We start from the raw sequence: 17,314 nt of genomic DNA, 5'->3' as shown, positions 1-17,314 counted from the left end.
AAAACTTAACCCAATACCCCGCCTGGATGACTTGAAATACAGTCAGCTGTGGCAATTTTTGTTGGTCTCTGAAGGGACTTTTCAACTCTGTATTGATGACAAATCTACGGTTGATGCATGATATTTAGCTCTTTGGTGTTCCCATTTATGTGGCTGTGAAGGGAAACATCCCTCATTTTTAGGCCACTTGGGAGAGTGGCCTCACTCTTGTGGAATTCATTTCTCTTTCATGGGAGATCAAGGAGTTCATCAGTAAATGAGTCAACTTCTTTTCTACTGATTGGGTGCGTGTTAAATGTCAAAAGAAGGCTTGGGAAAGGGAAATGAATGCTGTGTTGGCCGTTAAAATATGGAGGACTGCTCTTTCCTGTATATATAGATGGTCAATGAAGAGCAGGCGCAGGTTAATTCCGTTTGAAAGTGATTGATGGTTTTCATTATTCAGAGGTCACGTTACATACGTTTTACCCCTCTGTGTCGCCAATTTGCCATGAATGCAAATCAAATGATGGTGGACTGTCCACCAATTTATCCATTCTGATCCATAATGCTTTCTTTTTCTCTGGGGTCTAGCAGAGGACTCTCCCTACTGATAGGATGCTCAGTGGACTCATCAATTCTCCCTGCACCCATTCAAACAGTGTTGTCGACGGGCATGCTACGAGCAAAAGAAAAGCCCCCAAAGAACACAACGCCTTCTCGAAGACGGGAAGGCGCCGGCTTCACGTCGCTTGAGAAGATGGTCGCATTAACTGGTTTTTGTCACTCACCTGAAGTAACTGGGATTTCAACATTAACAAAGGTCAATACAAGGGGGGAAGAACGGTGGGGTCACTCTTTGAAATGATGGACTCAACCTGACCAGGGCTTGTGCAGCACACAACCTGACCAGTGCTAGTGCAGCACACAACCTGACCAGTGCTAGTGCAGCACACAATCAGCAGCTTAGACAAAGACTCCAAAAAGCGCAGTGAGATTTGGAATGTTGACTGTTGGCCGACAAAGCGGAAACAGAGGAAATGCTGCCCGAATCCCGTCAAACACTTTTTCTCTGTGTTTTTGTGGCTGCTCACCGGTGCCTGATAACTTCAAGTTTTTGGTAACTTGGACCTTAAGGCGCAGGCTCTTTCCTCCACAACCCCATTGGATAGAGCCTGTGACAACGTGGCACTGGCGAGTCCCGGGACTCGGCTGGCGGCAAGCAAAGACAAGCCTACCGCGATGGTGGTGACTGTGGCGAATAGACTCCTGGGCTGTCCTTGGAGCGAGGGGCTGTACTGACTCTGGTTTCTCTTCATAACGCACAAGTCTTTCGCCTTTTACTAAAGACTTCCGTGGAGAGGAACAGCAACGAGTTCAAGCTATTTTTGGCAGGCTTTGCCTAACGGCGAAGCCCTTTGAGTTTGTTAAAGGTCAAAAAGCTGTCCACATCACAAATGAGGGCGGCACAATGGAGAGCTTGGGAGGAGGTGCTAAAAAGCAGCCTTTGTCAGGCTCGTGTCAGAAACAGGAAACCGCGACTAGTGAGATTTGTGCCAAGAGTGTGACTTGGACATCAGACACCGGGAGCTCATCGCTTCTCGGCCTTTTGGCTAAGATCAAGTGTAGTATCTGTTCTTATCAGTTTAATATCTGATACGTCCTCTATACGAGGACAAACATATTAAAGTGATTTTTAGAGCTGGGAGCTGAAAAAGGGGCTTGCTCCGTTCGCTCCACGCATCGTCCCGGCATTGCAGTGCCGCCGGGTACGGTGCAACCTTCTTTCGCCTTGTGGAAAACCAAGCAATGACACAAACACAGAGTTTCACCTGACACTTTGTCGTTGGCTCGAAGAAAGGAAGTCGGCTCCCCCTGCAGTTTTGAACCCATTACGATCGTGCAAACCCACTCAACGGACATGACCGAATGCGTAACAGCATTGTTGATGGGCCATGGTACTGGCAAAATAACTTCTTCTTGAAAGGTCGGAAGACACCAACTGTAGGGTGCTTCATATTCTGCTTGGATTAACCTGTTTTGGCTAATCACCCGGGATTGGAAAAAGTTGAAAAGGTCAACATAAATGGGAAGACCGGTAGGGTCACTTTTTGAAATATCTGGACCCAACCTGACCACATTTTTCTATTGCTGTATATATGTGACTATGTCTAGCTGGATTTTTGAGCATTGTCGGTGGTTTGACTTAAAATGTGATATGGAAATGTGTTCAAACAATATAACACACACACACACACACACAAAAAGAAGACAAAACGTTACATGGCAGCGTCTAAAGTATTGCAGCTCTGGGTCATCGCTTAAAACCCAAGTAAGTGGAAGTTGTATTCTGCATTGAACTAATACGCCCATGACTGCTGTTGCCCGGAAGAGGCGGGGTTTGCCGTAAACAAAAAATGCTAGGGATGAGAAGTGCACCACGTGTGTTGTGAGTGTTGCACCAGCTCCATTTGTAAACTGGTAGTTGCTCTCTTTACTCTTTCGCAGGGGCAATTTCATAGTCTGTGAAGTTCTGCTGAGACGTGATTATTGCTAGTTGAAAACTTAACCCAATACCCCGCCTGGATGACTTGAAATACAGTCAGCTGTGGCAATTTTTGTTGGTCTCTGAAGGGACTTTTCAACTCTGTATTGATGACAAATCTACGGGTGATGCATGATATTTAGCTCTTTGGTGTTCCCATTTATGTGGCTGTGAAGGGAAACATCCCTCATTTTTAGGCCACTTGGGAGAGTGGCCTCACTCTTGTGGAATTCATTTCTCTTTCATGGGAGATCAAGGAGTTCATCAGTAAATGAGTCAACTTCTTTTCTACTGATTGGGTGCGTGTTAAATGTCAAAAGAAGGCTTGGGAAAGGGAAATGAATGCTGTGTTGGCCGTTAAAATATGGAGGACTGCTCTTTCCTGTATATATAGATGGTCAATGAAGAGCAGGCGCAGGTTAATTCCGTTTGAAAGTGATTGATGGTTTTCATTATTCAGAGGTCACGTTACATACGTTTTACCCCTCTGTGTCGCCAATTTGCCATGAATGCAAATCAAATGATGGTGGACTGTCCACCAATTTATCCATTCTGATCCATAATGCTTTCTTTTTCTCTGGGGTCTAGCAGAGGACTCTCCCTACTGATAGGATGCTCAGTGGACTCATCAATTCTCCCTGCACCCATTCAAACAGTGTTGTCGACGGGCATGCTACGAGCAAAAGAAAAGCCCCCAAAGAACACAACGCCTTCTCGAAGACGGGAAGGCGCCGGCTTCACGTCGCTTGAGAAGATGGTCGCATTAACTGGTTTTTGTCACTCACCTGAAGTAACTGGGATTTCAACATTAACAAAGGTCAATACAAGGGGGGAAGAACGGTGGGGTCACTCTTTGAAATGATGGACTCAACCTGACCAGGGCTTGTGCAGCACACAACCTGACCAGTGCTAGTGCAGCACACAACCTGACCAGTGCTAGTGCAGCACACAATCAGCAGTTTAGGCAAAGACTCCAAAAAGCGCAGTGAGATTTGGAATGTTGACTGTTGGCCGACAAAGCGGAAACAGAGGAAATGCTGCCCGAATCCCGTCAAACACTTTTTCTCTGTGTTTTTGTGGCTGCTCACCGGTGCCTGATAACTTCAAGTTTTTGGTAACTTGGACCTTAAGGCGCAGGCTCTTTCCTCCACAACCCCATTGGATAGAGCCTGTGACAACGTGGCACTGGCGAGTCCCGGGACTCGGCTGGCGGCAAGCAAAGACAAGCCTACCGCGATGGTGGTGACTGTGGCGAATAGACTCCTGGGCTGTCCTTGGAGCGAGGGGCTGTACTGACTCTGGTTTCTCTTCATAACGCACAAGTCTTTCGCCTTTTACTAAAGACTTCCGTGGAGAGGAACAGCAACGAGTTCAAGCTATTTTTGGCAGGCTTTGCCTAACGGCGAAGCCCTTTGAGTTTGTTAAAGGTCAAAAAGCTGTCCACATCACAAATGAGGGCGGCACAATGGAGAGCTTGGGAGGAGGTGCTAAAAAGCAGCCTTTGTCAGGCTCGTGTCAGAAACAGGAAACCGCGACTAGTGAGATTTGTGCCAAGAGTGTGACTTGGACATCAGACACCGGGAGCTCATCGCTTCTCGGCCTTTTGGCTAAGATCAAGTGTAGTATCTGTTCTTATCAGTTTAATATCTGATACGTCCTCTATACGAGGACAAACATATTAAAGTGATTTTTAGAGCTGGGAGCTGAAAAAGGGGCTTGCTACTGTTGGGACTCAGTCATTCAATAGACCAAATGTTTCTTTGCTCCACTGGACAAAGGAATTCACACCCCACAGTTCCTCACGGTTCACACCTGGGGATGACCCTTCCCCCCCATGGACCCCACTGGCCAGCCAGTGTGGGCCAGCGTGTGACATGTGACCCCCTAAGGTGTCACAAACAAAACCAGTCTTCTAGACCCCTTCTCTCTCTCTTCCCTTCTTGGCTTGCTCTGGAGAGCAGCTCCAGCCCTCTCCTCTCGGTTCTTCAAAGGGCAACAAGACCCCAGCCCAGGTCAGCTCTGCTACCTGAGAAACTAGCTCTCTCGCCGGCCTGCAACCAGCAGCCTGCAAACACTCTTCTCCTCCACAACAGCGACCTGCTTCGGATTAACTGTGAGTGAACCAAATCCTCTTCAGAATCAGCGGCTACAACACAAGGCCAGCTGATTTTCCAAGCAACAGGAGTCGTAGCAGAGTTAGCATGGAACAGCTAACTCTGTGAGGAGAACAAAGGAGATACCAGCAAGCAACACAGCCAGACAGGACTTTATTCCACCAGGAAACCCCCCAAACTCACTGGATTTTACAAACCACTGGAAAGGACCTTTTTGCTTGTTCCAAGGATCGGGTAACGTTAACGGACTGGGCCTAACCTCTCCCAGCACAGCATAGCACAGCACAGCATAGCTAATCAGCAGAAGCCTTAACTTGTTAATGTACTTGTTGATTGATGTCTTGTTGTTGTAATGTTTGCTTAGGTTGTGGTCAGTCATACAGTTAATCGAGTACTCGTATGTTCACACACATAGCAGTACGTCTCAGTCCTAGAACCTGCATGAAGCTAACCTTCCCCCTCTAACCTGGTACCTTTAGATTACATGAGCTAGGCTAACAAAGAAACTCACACCTCCCCTCTCACACACACTAGGTGGTCTCAGCGGCCATTTTAGTAGTTTCTTTGTTTACCGCCATCTTTGTAGTCTTCTTTGTTCAGGTCATGTGGTCACAGTGACCACTTTGAGTCGGCCATCTTGCCTTTGTCTGTGTCCCCACAGACACACACACACACACACACACACACACACACACACACACACTGTATATGCTAGATTAGACATTGTACTTTACTCTGCTCCATTGTAAATAAATGCCTTTTAAGTATAACTACTGGTGTCTTTAATGTTGCACAAGCGTGAATATTGCCAACCTCTACTCGGTAGAATTCCAATCCTTCAACTGTAACTTACTATTGATTTGGTAATTTGGTTATAGTTAGTAAGCTAATGGTTAATCAGAGTTCCAGATTAATGGTAATAAATTGAGACTAAAACCATATTGGCTATTTTGCCTATTAGTTTAGGCTGGTGCCCCGTGAACTTTAATTCATTTTAAAGATATTATTTAATATTAATATTTTTAATATTAATATTTCCTTAATTTGTGATAGCCAATAAATTGATAAACAACCGAAATCTAACACATTTGGTGTCCAGCTCATGAGGTAGAGTACTGTTAACATAATGGTGCCGCCCGTGTGAGGCCGAGTACTAATGATTTCCAGTTACTAATAGAGCTCAGACCCAACATAATGGTGCCCCGTGTGAGGCCGAGTACTGTTGGCAAATATTCATAATTGTGCAATATTAAATTTATAATTTGGCCAAAACCGCAAAGGTTGAAAAATTTTTAGTCCACCACAGGAGTAAACGTCCAGGTGTACTTACAAACAAGTGCACTGTGGTGAGAATTGGTTTACTAATTTTACCTGAAGTAATATTAGACGTCCTCCAGTTATTAATAGCTAACACTTAAGCCTTAGTATCAAGAGCCTGCTATTGTTGCTAACAATTCCAGTTGAGTTTATTCTGTAGGAAATGTAAGAACCTCAGTTCAGCATTTGAATACCACGTGTTCAATGCTATCTAGTAAAGCTGTCAGAATTGCTGCTCCCTTTAACTTAGACACTGTGTGCCGACAGCCCTGTGAAACCCAAGTTCTGCACCTAGCTGTTACTGCCTTGCATTACAGCCTGAGTCGACTTGAAGAGATAATCTTTGGACTGTTACTGCCTTGCATCTCAGTCATTGCTTTTTGAAACATTTCTTAAGCAGACAGTAAACCTGCACTTGCCTTTACTGTCCTTAATCTTTATGCCCACTAGTGTAGCTGCCCCTCCTCCACAGGAAGCTACCCCCCATAGTGTAGGCCACTGCATTGTTTAGTTAGGCTAGTGTACTACCAAACTACACTACAAGGTGTCTGCCAGCGCAACACCGCAGCCAACTATATTGCCTTCTTGTTTTGTGAAAAACTTGTTTAACCTCCCTCTTTCCCAGACACAACAATGGAGAACTCCTGTGTAGAGCAGTTTATTTCTTCCCTAGCACAGAGCCTGAAGCCTGGCTACCTAGAATTTATCAGCAAGTTAAATTCCAGTGAGTGCAGTAAAGAAATAGACTTGCTACTCAGTGACAAAGGTGATGCTCAGACTGCATCCAAAGGCCCATTGTTAAGATGTGTACTGTTGAACTTCCACAGGCAAACCAGCATTTCACTTCAGAGGATGGGACAAATTCCCAACTGACCCTAAGTCCTGGGAAATGAAGTCAGCTCCTCAACCTCCACTGAGAGACAGAGGTTACACCCACCTGACTTCCCATCTTCCTGAAACTGACAATGAAGAGACAGGTAGTTTATCCGGTAGAGGATATTCATGTTCCCATCAGCCACTGATGCATAACAGTTTCACCTGTGCTCACCCCTCCAACAGAAGGACCAAAACTTTTCCGGACTGTTCAGCCTCCTCTCTGCACCTCCATAAGAGTGATGACTGCTGTTCAGCTCCTTCCTCTAGTCCAGCTAGCATAGTCTCGCCTTCATCAGTAGGGACCTCACAGTGCCCCCGCCTCGAAGCGCTTGAGTTATTAGCAAAGGACATTGAACATTTTGATCCAGACAGCTCTGATCAACATATTGAAAACTACTTTAGGGAGTTAGATCACAACCTAATTGATTTGCCCCATGCAACCCAAAGGGAGAAAACTAAACTTGTGTGGAAGACCAGCTCAAAAGCAGTCCACAAGTTTATGCAATCACTGCCTCCCAGTGTCAGAGATGACTACAAAGAGCTATGTCAAGCACTGACAGAAGAATTCTCTCCTGCTGCGGATGAGATAGAATCTTTGGTTGCAGCTTCTCAAATAAAACACTCCCGCCATGAACATCCCAATGACTTTTACCAACGTTTGAGGCATGCATATTTTCAGGGTAGGAACACACCAGGCTTAGAGGAGAACTCCACCTTCAAGTCTTTGTTCCTACGAAACCTCCATCCCTGTGTACGCACTCATGTTACACTGATGACGCATCAAGGTAAGCCCACCATGCAGGAAATAAAGAAGATGACAAAAATGGCTTGGGAAACCATGGTCAATTCCAAGGCAAGGGGGAAAACAACTGAGCCTAGCAACTCAAACACCTTAGCGTCACACAGACATGTAACCTCAAAAGATCACCCTCAGAACAGATCGAAGGGGGGTGATAAAAGGCCACATATGGGTGCTGAGCGTAACCGCCACGCCCACCAAGTGCGTAGAGATAGGCACTCCCACAATAGGAGCAGGAGACGGCCTTACGCAGAAATTCTGGCTCAGACACAGGACCAGTCAACACATGGATCAGACAATGACCACGTCATCTCTGACCACGTTAACTCAGACAGTGACAATGCCTCTGAATGTTCTTCCTTCAGCTACTCAAAGTGCTACAGCTTTGTGCCACAAGTTAAGGAAAACTTAAAGCTCCGGCGCTCCAGAGTTCGCCGCACTGAGTACTGACAGTAAGTAGGCTCAGGGTACCCTACACTCTTCCAGATGGACACAATGGGTTTGTCAGCAGCAGCAGCAGCAAACTAAATTCTGAATCAAATCAGATACAAGTTTAGGACACTGCATATACATGGCACACTCACCCAGACACTCCAAATCTTGTCATTCTAGGTGCCACCCTCTATATCTCACCTTAACAAACTAACATCACTGACTTTCCTGTCCTCACTAACACCATGAGTAACTAGGAAACATGTTAGTTGTTTTACACTATTCGATCATTGTGGTTATTATCTGAACTCTGCTTTGTAACCTGATTGTTCTTGCTTAGCCAAGATAGATAGTGTTGACAAATGCCCGGATGTTACCCGTTGAATGAACTGACAAATGGACTATACATTGTGCTCTCAGGATGACATGTCAGGTGGCATCCTGACAACAAAGGGGGGACTGTTGGGACTCAGTCATTCAATAGACCAAATGTTTCTTTGCTCCACTGGACAAAGGAATTCACACCCCACAGTTCCTCACGGTTCACACCTGGGGATGACCCTTCCCCCCCATGGACCCCACTGGCCAGCCAGTGTGGGCCAGCGTGTGACATGTGACCCCCTAAGGTGTCACAAACAAAACCAGTCTTCTAGACCCCTTCTCTCTCTCTTCCCTTCTTGGCTTGCTCTGGAGAGCAGCTCCAGCCCTCTCCTCTCGGTTCTTCAAAGGGCAACAAGACCCCAGCCCAGGTCAGCTCTGCTACCTGAGAAACTAGCTCTCTCGCCGGCCTGCAACCAGCAGCCTGCAAACACTCTTCTCCTCCACAACAGCGACCTGCTTCGGATTAACTGTGAGTGAACCAAATCCTCTTCAGAATCAGCGGCTACAACACAAGGCCAGCTGATTTTCCAAGCAACAGGAGTCGTAGCAGAGTTAGCATGGAACAGCTAACTCTGTGAGGAGAACAAAGGAGATACCAGCAAGCAACACAGCCAGACAGGACTTTATTCCACCAGGAAACCCCCCAAACTCACTGGATTTTACAAACCACTGGAAAGGACCTTTTTGCTTGTTCCAAGGATCGGGTAACGTTAACGGACTGGGCCTAACCTCTCCCAGCACAGCATAGCACAGCACAGCATAGCTAATCAGCAGAAGCCTTAACTTGTTAATGTACTTGTTGATTGATGTCTTGTTGTTGTAATGTTTGCTTAGGTTGTGGTCAGTCATACAGTTAATCGAGTACTCGTATGTTCACACACATAGCAGTACGTCTCAGTCCTAGAACCTGCATGAAGCTAACCTTCCCCCTCTAACCTGGTACCTTTAGATTACATGAGCTAGGCTAACAAAGAAACTCACACCTCCCCTCTCACACACACTAGGTGGTCTCAGCGGCCATTTTAGTAGTTTCTTTGTTTACCGCCATCTTTGTAGTCTTCTTTGTTCAGGTCATGTGGTCACAGTGACCACTTTGAGTCGGCCATCTTGCCTTTGTCTGTGTCCCCACAGACACACACACACACACACACACACAACACACACACACACAACACACACACACACCTGTATATGCTAGATTAGACATTGTACTTTACTCTGCTCCATTGTAAATAAATGCCTTTTAAGTATAACTACTGGTGTCTTTAATGTTGCACAAGCGTGAATATTGCCAACCTCTACTCGGTAGAATTCCAATCCTTCAACTGTAACTTACTATTGATTTGGTAATTTGGTTATAGTTAGTAAGCTAATGGTTAATCAGAGTTCCAGATTAATGGTAATAAATTGAGACTAAAACCATATTGGCTATTTTGCCTATTAGTTTAGGCTGGTGCCCCGTGAACTTTAATTCATTTTAAAGATATTATTTAATATTAATATTTTTAATATTAATATTTCCTTAATTTGTGATAGCCAATAAATTGATAAACAACCGAAATCTAACACATTTGGTGTCCAGCTCATGAGGTAGAGTACTGTTAACATAATGGTGCCGCCCGTGTGAGGCCGAGTACTAATGATTTCCAGTTACTAATAGAGCTCAGACCCAACACTCCGTTCGCTCCACGCATCGTCCCGGCATTGCAGTGCCGCCGGGTACGGTGCAACCTTCTTTCGCCTTGTGGAAAACCAAGCAATGACACAAACACAGAGTTTCACCTGACACTTTGTCGTTGGCTCGAAGAAAGGAAGTCGGCTCCCCCTGCAGTTTTGAACCCATTACGATCGTGCAAACCCACTCAACGGACATGACCGAAAGCGTAACAGCATTGTTGATGGGCCATGGTACTGGCAAAATAACTTCTTCTTGAAAGGTCGGAAGACACCAACTGTAGGGTGCTTCGTATTCTGCTTGGATTAACCTGTTTTGGCTAATCACCCGGGATTGGAAAAAGTTGAAAAGGTCAACATAAATGGGAAGACCGGTAGGGTCACTTTTTGAAATATCTGGACCCAACCTGACCACATTTTTCTATTGCTGTATATATGTGACTATGTCTAGCTGGATTTTTGAGCATTGTTGGTGGTTTGACTTAAAATTTGATATGGAAATGTGTTCAAACAATATAACACACACACACACACACACACACAAAAAAGACAAAACGTTACATGGCAGCGTCTAAAGTATTGCAGCTCTGGGTCATCGCTTAAAACCCAAGTAAGTGGAAGTTGTATTCTGCATTGAACTAATACGCCCATGACTGCTGTTGCCCGGAAGAGGCGGGGTTTGCCGTAAACAAAAAATGCTAGGGATGAGAAGTGCACCACGTGTGTTGTGAGTGTTGCACCAGCTCCATTTGTAAACTGGTAGTTGCTCTCTTTACTCTTTCGCAGGGGCAATTTCATAGTCTGTGAAGTTCTGCTGAGACGTGATTATTGCTAGTTGAAAACTTAACCCAATACCCCGCCTGGATGACTTGAAATACAGTCAGCTGTGGCAATTTTTGTTGGTCTCTGAAGGGACTTTTCAACTCTGTATTGATGACAAATCTACGGGTGATGCATGATATTTAGCTCTTTGGTGTTCCCATTTATGTGGCTGTGAAGGGAAACATCCCTCATTTTTAGGCCACTTGGGAGAGTGGCCTCACTCTTGTGGAATTCATTTCTCTTTCATGGGAGATCAAGGAGTTCATCAGTAAATGAGTCAACTTCTTTTCTACTGATTGGGTGCGTGTTAAATGTCAAAAGAAGGCTTGGGAAAGGGAAATGAATGCTGTGTTGGCCGTTAAAATATGGAGGACTGCTCTTTCCTGTATATATAGATGGTCAATGAAGAGCAGGCGCAGGTTAATTCCGTTTGAAAGCGATTGATGGTTTTCATTATTCAGAGGTCACGTTACAAACGTTTTACCCCTCTGTGTCGCCAATTTGCCATGAATGCAAATCAAATGATGGTGGACTGTCCACCAATTTATCCATTCTGATCCATAATGCTTTCTTTTTCTCTGGGGTCTAGCAGAGGACTCTCCCTACTGATAGGATGCTCAGTGGACTCATCAATTCTCCCTGCACCCATTCAAACAGTGTTGTCGACGGGCATGCTACGAGCAAAAGAAAAGCCCCCAAAGAACACAACGCCTTCTCGAAGACGGGAAGGCGCCGGCTTCACGTCGCTTGAGAAGATGGTCGCATTAACTGGTTTTTGTCACTCACCTGAAGTAACTGGGATTTCAACATTAACAAAGGTCAATACAAGGGGGGAAGAACGGTGGGGTCACTCTTTGAAATGATGGACTCAACCTGACCAGGGCTTGTGCAGCACACAACCTGACCAGTGCTAGTGCAGCACACAACCTGACCAGTGCTAGTGCAGCACACAATCAGCAGTTTAGGCAAAGACTCCAAAAAGCGCAGTGAGATTTGGAATGTTGACTGTTGGCCGACAAAGCGGAAACAGAGGAAATGCTGCCCGAATCCCGTCAAACACTTTTTCTCTGTGTTTTTGTGGCTGCTCACCGGTGCCTGATAACTTCAAGTTTTTGGTAACTTGGACCTTAAGGCGCAGGCTCTTTCCTCCACAACCCCATTGGATAGAGCCTGTGACAACGTGGCACTGGCGAGTCCCGGGACTTGGCTGGCGGCAAGCAAAGACAAGCCTACCGCGATGGTGGTGACTGTGGCGAATAGACTCCTGGGCTGTCCTTGGAGCGAGGGGCTGTACTGACTCTGGTTTCTCTTCATAACGCACAAGTCTTTCGCCTTTTACTAAAGACTTCCGTGGAGAGGAACAGCAACGAGTTCAAGCTATTTTTGGCAGGCTTTGCCTAACGGCGAAGCCCTTTGAGTTTGTTAAAGGTCAAAAAGCTGTCCACATCACAAATGAGGGCGGCACAATGGAGAGCTTGGGAGGAGGTGCTAAAAAGCAGCCTTTGTCAGGCTCGTGTCAGAAACAGGAAACCGCGACTAGTGAGATTTGTGCCAAGAGTGTGACTTGGACATCAGACACCGGGAGCTCATCGCTTCTCGGCCTTTTGGCTAAGATCAAGTGTAGTATCTGTTCTTATCAGTTTAATATCTGATATGTCCTCTATACGAGGACAAACATATTAAAGTGATTTTTAGAGCTGGGAGCTGAAAAAGGGGCTTGCTCCGTTCGCTCCACGCATCGTCCCGGCATTGCAGTGCCGCCGGGTACGGTGCAACCTTCTTTCGCCTTGTGGAAAACCAAGCAATGACACAAACACAGAGTTTCACCTGACACTTTGTCGTTGGCTCGAAGAAAGGAAGTCGGCTCCCCCTGCAGTTTTGAACCCATTACGATCGTGCAAACCCACTCAACGGACATGACCGAATGCGTAACAGCATTGTTGATGGGCCATGGTACTGGCAAAATAACTTCTTCTTGAAAGGTCGGAAGACACCAACTGTAGGGTGCTTCGTATTCTGCTTGGATTAACCTGTTTTGGCTAATCACCCGGGATTGGAAAAAGTTGAAAAGGTCAACATAAATGGGAAGACCGGTAGGGTCACTTTTTGAAATATCTGGACCCAACCTGACCACATTTTTCTATTGCTGTATATATGTGACTATGTCTAGCTGGATTTTTGAGCATTGTTGGTGGTTTGACTTAAAATTTGATATGGAAATGTGTTCAAACAATATAACACACACACGCACACACACACACAAAAAGAAGACAAAACGTTACATGGCAGCGTCTAAAGTATTGCAGCTCTGGGTCATCGCTTAAAACCCAAGTAAGTGGAAGTTGTATTCTGCATTGAACTAATACGCCCATGACTGCTGTTGCCCGGAAGAGGCGGGGTTTGCCGTAAACAAAAAATGCTAGGGATGAGAAGTGCACCACGTGTGTTGTGAGTGTTGCACCAGCTCCATTTGTAAACTGGTAGTTGCTCTCTTTACTCTTTCGCAGGGGCAATTTCATAGTCTGTGAAGTTCTGCTGAGACGTGATTATTGCTAGTTGAAAACTTAACCCAATACCCCGCCTGGATGACTTGAAATACAGTCAGCTGTGGCAATTTTTGTTGGTCTCTGAAGGGACTTTTCAACTCTGTATTGATGACAAATCTCCAGTTGATGCATGATATTTAGCTCTTTGGTGTTCCCATTTATGTGGCTGTGAAGGGAAACATCCCTCATTTTTAGGCCACTTGGGAGAGTGGCCTCACTCTTGTGGAATTCATTTCTCTTTCATGGGAGATCAAGGAGTTCATCAGTAAATGAGTCAACTTCTTTTCTACTGATTGGGTGCGTGTTAAATGTCAAAAGAAGGCTTGGGAAAGGGAAATGAATGCTGTGTTGGCCGTTAAAATATGGAGGACTGCTCTTTCCTGTATATATAGATGGTCAATGAAGAGCAGGCGCAGGTTAATTCCGTTTGAAAGCGATTGATGGTTTTCATTATTCAGAGGTCACGTTACATACGTTTTACCCCTCTGTGTCGCCAATTTGCCATGAATGCAAATCAAATGATGGTGGACTGTCCACCAATTTATCCATTCTGATCCATAATGCTTTATTTTTCTCTGGGGTCTAGCAGAGGACTCTCCCTACTGATAGGATGCTCAGTGGACTCATCAATTCTCCCTGCAACCATTCAAACAGTGTTGTCGACGGGCATGCTACGAGCAAAAGAAAAGCCCCCAAAGAACACAACGCCTTCTCGAAGACGGGAAGGCGCCGGCTTCACGTCGCTTGAGAAGATGGTCGCATTAACTGGTTTTTGTCACTCACCTGAAGTAACTGGGATTTCAACATTAACAAAGGTCAATACAAGGGGGGAAGAACGGTGGGGTCACTCTTTGAAATGATGGACTCAACCTGACCAGGGCTTGTGCAGCACACAACCTGACCAGTGCTAGTGCAGCACACAACCTGACCAGTGCTAGTGCAGCACACAATCAGCAGTTTAGGCAAAGACTCCAAAAAGCGCAGTGAGATTTGGAATGTTGACTGTTGGCCGACAAAGCGGAAACAGAGGAAATGCTGCCCGAATCCCGTCAAACACTTTTTCTCTGTGTTTTTGTGGCTGCTCACCGGTGCCTGATAACTTCAAGTTTTTGGTAACTTGGACCTTAAGGCGCAGGCTCTTTCCTCCACAACCCCATTGGATAGAGCCTGTGACAACGTGGCACTGGCGAGTCCCGGGACTTGGCTGGCGGCAAGCAAAGACAAGCCTACCGCGATGGTGGTGACTGTGGCGAATAGACTCCTGGGCTGTCCTTGGAGCGAGGGGCTGTACTGACTCTGGTTTCTCTTCATAACGCACAAGTCTTTCGCCTTTTACTAAAGACTTCCGTGGAGAGGAACAGCAACGAGTTCAAGCTATTTTTGGCAGGCTTTGCCTAACGGCGAAGCCCTTTGAGTTTGTTAAAGGTCAAAAAGCTGTCCACATCACAAATGAGGGCGGCACAATGGAGAGCTTGGGAGGAGGTGCTAAAAAGCAGCCTTTGTCAGGCTCGTGTCAGAAACAGGAAACCGCGACTAGTGAGATTTGTGCCAAGAGTGTGACTTGGACATCAGACACCGGGAGCTCATCGCTTCTCGGCCTTTTGGCTAAGATCAAGTGTAGTATCTGTTCTTATCAGTTTAATATCTGATATGTCCTCTATACGAGGACAAACATATTAAAGTGATTTTTAGAGCTGGGAGCTGAAAAAGGGGCTTGCTCCGTTCGCTCCACGCATCGTCCCGGCATTGCAGTGCCGCCGGGTACGGTGCAACCTTCTTTCGCCTTGTGGAAAACCAAGCAATGACACAAACACAGAGTTTCACCTGACACTTTGTCGTTGGCTCGAAGAAAGGAAGTCGGCTCCCCCTGCAGTTTTGAACCCATTACGATCGTGCAAACCCACTCAACGGACATGACCGAATGCGTAACAGCATTGTTGATGGGCCATGGTACTGGCAAAATAACTTCTTCTTGAAAGGTCGGAAGACACCAACTGTAGGGTGCTTCGTATTCTGCTTGGATTAACCTGTTTTGGCTAATCACCCGGGATTGGAAAAAGTTGAAAAGGTCAACATAAATGGGAAGACCGGTAGGGTCACTTTTTGAAATATCTGGACCCAACCTGACCACATTTTTCTATTGCTGTATATATGTGACTATGTCTAGCTGGATTTTTGAGCATTGTTGGTGGTTTGACTTAAAATTTGATATGGAAATGTGTTCAAACAATATAACACACACACACAACACACACACACAAAAAAAGAAGACAAAACGTTACATGGCAGCGTCTAAAGTATTGCAGCTCTGGGTCATCGCTTAAAACCCAAGTAAGTGGAAGTTGTATTCTGCATTGAACTAATACGCCCATGACTGCTGTTGCCCGGAAGAGGCGGGGTTTGCCGTAAACAAAAAATGCTAGGGATGAGAAGTGCACCACGTGTGTTGTGAGTGTTGCACCAGCTCCATTTGTAAACTGGTAGTTGCTCTCTTTACTCTTTCGCAGGGGCAATTTCATAGTCTGTGAAGTTCTGCTGAGACGTGATTATTGCTAGTTGAAAACTTAACCCAATACCCCGCCTGGATGACTTGAAATACAGTCAGCTGTGGCAATTTTTGTTGGTCTCTGAAGGGACTTTTCAACTCTGTATTGATGACAAATCTCCAGTTGATGCATGATATTTAGCTCTTTGGTGTTCCCATTTATGTGGCTGTGAAGGGAAACATCCCTCATTTTTAGGCCACTTGGGAGAGTGGCCTCACTCTTGTGGAATTCATTTCTCTTTCATGGGAGATCAAGGAGTTCATCAGTAAATGAGTCAACTTCTTTTCTACTGATTGGGTGCGTGTTAAATGTCAAAAGAAGGCTTGGGAAAGGGAAATGAATGCTGTGTTGGCCGTTAAAATATGGAGGACTGCTCTTTCCTGTATATATAGATGGTCAATGAAGAGCAGGCGCAGGTTAATTCCGTTTGAAAGTGATTGATGGTTTTCATTATTCAGAGGTCACGTTACATACGTTTTACCCCTCTGTGTCGCCAATTTGCCATGAATGCAAATCAAATGATGGTGGACTGTCCACCAATTTATCCATTCTGATCCATAATGCTTTCTTTTTCTCTGGGGTCTAGCAGAGGACTCTCCCTACTGATAGGATGCTCAGTGGACTCATCAATTCTCCCTGCACCCATTCAAACAGTGTTGTCGACGGGCATGCTACGAGCAAAAGAAAAGCCCCCAAAGAACACAACGCCTTCTCGAAGACGGGAAGGCGCCGGCTTCACGTCGCTTGAGAAGATGGTCGCATTAACTGGTTTTTGTCACTCACCTGAAGTAACTGGGATTTCAACATTAACAAAGGTCAATACAAGGGGGGAAGAACGGTGGGGTCACTCTTTGAAATGATGGACTCAACCTGACCAGGGCTTGTGCAGCACACAACCTGACCAGTGCTAGTGCAGCACACAACCTGACCAGTGCTAGTGCAGCACACAACCTGACCAGTGCTAGTGCAGCACACAACCTGACCAGTGCTAGTGCAGCACACAACCTGACCAGTGCTAGTGCAGCACACAATCAGCAGTTTAGGCAAAGACTCCAAAAAGCGCAGTGAGATTTGGAATGTTGACTGTTGGCCGACAAAGCGGAAACAGAGGAAATGCTGCCCGAATCCCGTCAAACACTTTTTCTCTGTGTTTTTGTGGCTGCTCACCGGTGCCTGATAACTTCAAGTTTTTGGTAACTTGGACCTTAAGGCGCAGGCTCTTTCCTCCACAACCCCATTGGATAGAGCCTGTGACAACGTGGCACTGGCGAGTCCCGGGACTT

At 45.8% G+C, this 17,314-nt stretch overlaps 11 non-coding genes and 1 pseudogene across 11 annotated transcripts; all 12 read left to right on the top strand.

Annotated features, from left to right (window-relative positions):
* The first annotated feature begins 1,278 nt into the window (after positions 1-1,278).
* LOC130165856 (U5 spliceosomal RNA) lies at positions 1,279-1,390 on the top strand. Its single transcript, XR_008827037.1, has one exon. It is a non-coding gene; the product is annotated as a U5 spliceosomal RNA (small nuclear RNA).
* Positions 1,391-1,572: 182 nt separating this feature from the next.
* Positions 1,573-1,764, top strand: LOC130165846 (U2 spliceosomal RNA). Its single transcript, XR_008827028.1, has one exon. It is a non-coding gene; the product is annotated as a U2 spliceosomal RNA (small nuclear RNA).
* Positions 1,765-2,475: 711 nt separating this feature from the next.
* LOC130165851 (U4 spliceosomal RNA) lies at positions 2,476-2,616 on the top strand. The gene has a single exon (XR_008827032.1). It is a non-coding gene; the product is annotated as a U4 spliceosomal RNA (small nuclear RNA).
* A 1,201-nt stretch (positions 2,617-3,817) lies between these two features.
* On the top strand, positions 3,818-3,929 carry LOC130165855 (U5 spliceosomal RNA). The gene has a single exon (XR_008827036.1). It is a non-coding gene; the product is annotated as a U5 spliceosomal RNA (small nuclear RNA).
* Positions 3,930-4,111: 182 nt separating this feature from the next.
* On the top strand, positions 4,112-4,287 carry LOC130165847 (U2 spliceosomal RNA; annotated as a pseudogene).
* Positions 4,288-10,891: 6,604 nt separating this feature from the next.
* LOC130165850 (U4 spliceosomal RNA) lies at positions 10,892-11,032 on the top strand. The gene has a single exon (XR_008827031.1). It is a non-coding gene; the product is annotated as a U4 spliceosomal RNA (small nuclear RNA).
* A 1,201-nt stretch (positions 11,033-12,233) lies between these two features.
* Positions 12,234-12,345, top strand: LOC130165853 (U5 spliceosomal RNA). Its single transcript, XR_008827034.1, has one exon. It is a non-coding gene; the product is annotated as a U5 spliceosomal RNA (small nuclear RNA).
* A 182-nt stretch (positions 12,346-12,527) lies between these two features.
* Positions 12,528-12,719, top strand: LOC130165845 (U2 spliceosomal RNA). Its single transcript, XR_008827027.1, has one exon. It is a non-coding gene; the product is annotated as a U2 spliceosomal RNA (small nuclear RNA).
* A 715-nt stretch (positions 12,720-13,434) lies between these two features.
* Positions 13,435-13,575, top strand: LOC130165849 (U4 spliceosomal RNA). The gene has a single exon (XR_008827030.1). It is a non-coding gene; the product is annotated as a U4 spliceosomal RNA (small nuclear RNA).
* Positions 13,576-14,776: 1,201 nt separating this feature from the next.
* On the top strand, positions 14,777-14,888 carry LOC130165852 (U5 spliceosomal RNA). Its single transcript, XR_008827033.1, has one exon. It is a non-coding gene; the product is annotated as a U5 spliceosomal RNA (small nuclear RNA).
* A 182-nt stretch (positions 14,889-15,070) lies between these two features.
* Positions 15,071-15,262, top strand: LOC130165844 (U2 spliceosomal RNA). The gene has a single exon (XR_008827026.1). It is a non-coding gene; the product is annotated as a U2 spliceosomal RNA (small nuclear RNA).
* A 718-nt stretch (positions 15,263-15,980) lies between these two features.
* LOC130165848 (U4 spliceosomal RNA) lies at positions 15,981-16,121 on the top strand. The gene has a single exon (XR_008827029.1). It is a non-coding gene; the product is annotated as a U4 spliceosomal RNA (small nuclear RNA).
* Positions 16,122-17,314: the final 1,193 nt, after the last annotated feature.

This window comes from Seriola aureovittata, chromosome 24 (genome assembly GCF_021018895.1).
Source record: "Seriola aureovittata isolate HTS-2021-v1 ecotype China chromosome 24, ASM2101889v1, whole genome shotgun sequence".
Classification (NCBI taxonomy): Eukaryota; Metazoa; Chordata; class Actinopteri; order Carangiformes; family Carangidae; genus Seriola; species Seriola aureovittata.
Note: the sequence above shows the minus strand (reverse complement) of the source record. Positions and strands in the feature narration are given on the sequence as shown.